This window comes from Triticum urartu, chromosome 6 (genome assembly GCF_003073215.2).
Source record: "Triticum urartu cultivar G1812 chromosome 6, Tu2.1, whole genome shotgun sequence".
NCBI classification, from domain to species: Eukaryota; Viridiplantae; Streptophyta; class Magnoliopsida; order Poales; family Poaceae; genus Triticum; species Triticum urartu.
In genome coordinates, this window is record NC_053027.1 from 554,886,887 (window position 1) to 554,892,288 (window position 5,402).

Genomic DNA, 5,402 nt, shown 5'->3' on the forward strand with positions numbered 1-5,402 from the left:
TGTTTTCATCCTAGTTGCAAGTCCATCCTCGACTTGCAACTTCGGCATGGTTTTATTGTTGTCCCAGTTGCAAGTCCAGCCTCCGACTCGCAACTGGGTCATTTGATTTCATCCCAAATGCAAGTACACCCTCGTCTCACAACTCACGTACTAGTTTTGTGTAGTTGTCCCAGTTGCAACACCGTGTGGTTGAATCGCGACTAGGGCCTCATGTTTGTTTCACCCCAATTGCAGGTACACCCTTGACTCGCTGTTGGGGAACGCAGTAATTTCAAAAAAATCCTACGCACATGCAAGATCATGGTGATGCATAGCAACGAGGAGGGAGAGTATCGTCTACGTACCCTCGTAGACCGTATGCGGAAGCGTCATGACAACGCGGTTGATGTAGTCGTACGTCTTCACGATCGACCGATCTAGCACCGAAGGTACGGCACCTCCGCGATCTACACACGTTCGGCTCAGTGACGTCCCGCGAACTCACGATCCAGTAGAGCCTTGAGGGAGAGTTTCGTCAGCACTACGGCGTGATGACGGTGATGATGTTGCTACTGGAACAGGGCTTCGCCTAAGAACCGCTACGATATTACCGAGGTGGATTATGGTGGCGGGGGGCACCGCACACGGCTAAAAGATCAATGATCAATTTGTGTGTCCATGGGGTGCCCCCTCCCCCGTATATAAAGGAGTGGAGGAGGGGGAGGGGGACGGCCTCCTAGGCGTGCCCCAAGGGGAGTCCTACTCCCACCGGGAGTAGGATTCCCCCCTTGCCTTGTTGGATTTAGGAGAGAAGGAAGGAGGAGGGAGGAGGAAGGAAAGGGGGGACTCCCAATTCGGATTGGGCTTGGCGGGCCTCCTTTGCTCCTTTCCCCTCTCTCTCACTAAGGCCCAATAAGGCCCATATACCTCCCGGGGGGTTCCGGTAACCTCCCGGTGCTCCGATATACTCCCGATTTCACCCGGAACCATTCTGATGTCCAAATATAGGCTTCCAATACATCAATATTTACGTCTCGACCATTTCAAGACTCCTCGTTATGTCCGTGATCAAATCCGGGACTCCGAACTACCTTCGGTACATCAAAACACATAAACTCGTAATACCGATCGTCACCGAACGTTAAGCGTGTGGACCCTACGGGTTCGAGAACTATGTAGACATGACCGAGACTCATCTTCGGTCAATAACCAATAGCGGAACCTGGATGCTCATATTGGTTCCTACATATTCTACGAAGATCTTTATCGGTCAAACCACATAACAACATACGATGTTCCCTTTGTCATCGGTATGTTACTTGCCCGAGATTCGATCATCGGTATCTCAATACTAGTTCAATCTCGTTACCGTCAAGTCTCTTTACTCTTTCCGTAATGCTACATCCCGTAACTAACACATTAGCTACATTGCTTGCAAGGCTTATTGTGATGTACATTACCGAGAGGGCTTAGAGATACCTCTCTGACAATCGGAGTGACAAATCCTAATCTTGATCTATGCCGACTCAACAAACACCATCGGAGACACCTGTAGAGCACCTTTATAATCACCTAGTTATGTTGTGATGTTTGGTAGCACACAAAGTGTTCTCCGGTATTCGGGAGTTGCAGGATCTCATAGTCATAGGAACATGTATAGTTATGGAGAAAGCAATAATAACAAACTAAACGATCATCATGCTAAGCTAATGGATGGGTCAAGTCAATCACATCATTCTATAATGATGTGATCCCGTTAATCAAATGACAACTCATGTCTATGGTTAGGAAACATAACCATCATTGATTCAACGAGCTAGTCAAGTAGAGGCAAACTAGTGACACTCTGTTTGTCTATGTTTTCACACATGTACCAAGTTTTTGGTTAATATAATTCTAGCATGAATAATAAACATTTATCATGATATAAGTAAATATAAATAACAACTTTATTATTGCCTCTAGGGCATATTTCCTTCAGTCTCCCACTTGCACTAGAGTCAATAATCTAGATTATATTGTAATGATTCTAACACCCATGGAGTCTTGGTGCTGATCATGTTTTTCTCGTGAGAGAGGCTTAGTCAATGGGTCTACAACATTCAAATCTGTATGTATCTTGCCAATCTCTATGTCTCCCTCCTTGACTTGATCACGGATGGAATTGAAGCATCTCTTGACGTGCTTGGTTCTCTTGTGAAATCTGGATTCCTTTGCCAAGGCAATTGCTCCAGTATTGTCACAAAAGATTTTCATTGGACCTGATGCACTAGGTATGACACCTAGATCGGATATGAACTCCTTCATCCAGACTCCTTCATTTGCTACTTCCGAAGCAGCTATGTATTCCGCTTCACACGTAGATCCCGCCATGACGCTCTGCTTGGAACTACACCAACTGACATCTCCACCATTTAATAAAAACATGTATCCGGTTTGTGACTTAGAGTCATCTGGATCAGTGTCAAAGCTTGCATAGACGTAACCATTTACGACGAACTCTTTGTCACCTCCATATACGAGAAACATATCCTTAGTCCTTTTCAGGTATTTCAGGATGTTCTTGACCGTCGTCCAGTGGTCCACTCCTGGATTACTTTGGTACCTCCCTTCTATACTTATGGCAAGGCACACATCAGGTCTGGTACACAGCATTGCATACATGATAGAGCCTATGGCTGAAGCATAGGGAACACCTTTCATTTTCTCTCTATCTTCTGTAGTTGGTCAGGCATTGAGTCTGACTCAACTTCACACCTTGTAACACAGGCAAGAACCCTTTCTTTGCCTGATCCATTTTGAACTTTTTCAAAAGTTTATCAAGGTATATGCTTTGTGAAAGTCCAATTAAGCGTCTTGATCTATCTCTATAGATCTTGATGCCCAATATATAAGAAGGGTCACCAAGGTCTTCCATTGAAAAATTCTTATTCAAGTATCCTTTTATGCTATTCAGAAATTCAGTATCATTTCCGATCAACAATGTCATCTACATATAATATCAGAAATGTTATGGAGCTCCCACTCACTTTCTTGTAAATACAAGCTTCTCCAAAAGTTTGTATAAAACCATATGCTTTGATCACACTATCAAAGCGTATATTCCAACTCCGAGAGGCTTGCACCAGTCCATAAATGAATCGCTAGAGCTTGCACACATTGATAGCACCTTTTGGATCGACAAAACCTTCTGGTTGCATCATATACAACTCTTCTTTAAGATATCCATTAAGGAATGCAGTTTTGACATCCATTTGCCAAATTTCATAATCATAAAATGCGGCAATTGCTAACATGATTCAGACGGACTTAAGCATCGCTACGGGTGAGAAGGTCTCATCGTAGTCAACTCCTTGAACTTGTCGAAAACCTTTCGCAACAAGTCGAGCTTTGTAGACAGTAATATTACCGTCAGCGTCAGTCTCTTCTTGAAGATCCATTTATTCTCTATGGCCTGCCGATCATCGGGCAAGTCAACCAAAGTCCACACTTTGTTCTCATACATGGATCCCATCTCAGATTTCATGGCTTCCAGCCATTTTGTGGAATCTGGGCTCATCATCGCTTCCTCATAGTTCGTAGGTTCGTCATGGTCAAGTAACATGACTTCCAGAACAGGATTACCGTACCACTCTGGTGCGGATCTTACTCTGGTGAACCTATGAGGTTCGGTAGTAACTTGATTAGAGTTTCATGATCATCATCATTAGCTTCCTCACTTACCGGTGTAGGAATCACTGGAACTGATTTCGGTGATGAACTACTTTCCAATAAGGGATAAGGTACAATTACCTCATCAAGTTCTACTTTCCTCCCACTCACTTCTTTCGAGAGAAACTCCTTCTCTAGAAAGGATCTATTCTTAGCAACGAATATCTTGCCTTCGGATCTGTGATAGAAGGTGTACCCAACAGTCTCCTTTGGGTATCCTATGAAGACACATTTCTCCGATTTGGGTTCGAGCTTATCAGGTTGAAGCTTTTTCACATAAGCATTGCAGCCCCAAACTTTAAGAAACGACAACTTGGGTTTCTTGCCAAACCAGAGTTCATAAGGTGTCGTCTCGACGGATTTAGATGGTGCCCTATTTAACATGATTGCAACTGTCTCTAAAGCATAACCCCAAAACGATAGCGGTAAATCAGCGAGAGACATCATAGATCGCACCATATCTAGTGAAGTACGATTACGACGTTCGGACACACCATTACGCTGTGGTGTTCCAGGTGGCGTGAGTTGTGAAACTATTCCGCTTTGTTTCAAATGAAGTCCAAACTCGTAACTCAAATATTCGCCTCCACGATCAGATTGTAGAGACTTGATTTTCTTGTTACGATGATTTTCCACTTCACTCTGAAATTCTTTGAACTTTTCAAATGTTTCAGACTTATGTTTCATCAAGTAGATATACCCATATCTGCTCAAATCATCTGTGAAGGTCAGAAAATAACGATATCCGCCGCGAGCTTCAATGTTCATTGGACCACATACATCAGTATGTATGATTTCCAATAACTCTGTTGCTCGCTACATTGTTCCGGAGAACGGAGTTTTAGTCATATTTCGGAGTTTTAGTCATATTTCCCATGAGGCAGGGTTCGCAAGTACCAAGTGATTCATAATCAAGTGATTCCAGAAGTCCATCAGAATGGAGTTTCTTCATGCGCTTTACACCAATATGACCTAAACGGCAGTGCCACAAATAAATTGCATTATCATTATCAACTCTGCATCTTTTGGCTTCAATACTATGAACATTTGTATCACTACTATCAAGATTTAGTAAAAATAGACCACTCATCAAGGGTGCATGAACATAAAATATATTACTCATATAAATAGAACAACCATTATTCTCTGATTTAAATGAATAACCGTCTCACTTAAACAAGATCCAGATATAATGTTCATGCTCAACGCTGGCACCAAATAACAATTATAGGTCTAAAACTAATCCCGAAGGTAGATGTAGAGGTAGCGTGCCGACGGCGATCACATCGACTTTGGAACCATTTCCCACGCGCATCGTCACCTCGTCCTTAGCCAATCTTCGCTTAATCCGTAGCCCTGTTTCGAGTTGCAAATGTGGCAACGAACCAGTATCAAATACCCAGGCACTACTACGAGCATTAGTAAGGTACACATCAATAACATGTATATCAAATATACCTTTCACTTTGCCATCCTTCTTCTCCGCCAAATACTTGGGGCAGTTCCGCTTCCAGTGACCAGTTCCTTTGCAGTAGAAGCACTCAGTCTCAGGCTTAGGTCCAGACTTGGGTTTCTTCACTTGAGCAGCAACTGGCTTGCTGTTCTTCTTGAAGTTCCCCTTCTTCCCTTTACCCTTTTTCTTGAAACTGGTGGTCTTGTTGACCATCAACACTTGTGCCTTCTTGATTTCTACCTCGCAGCCTTTACCATTG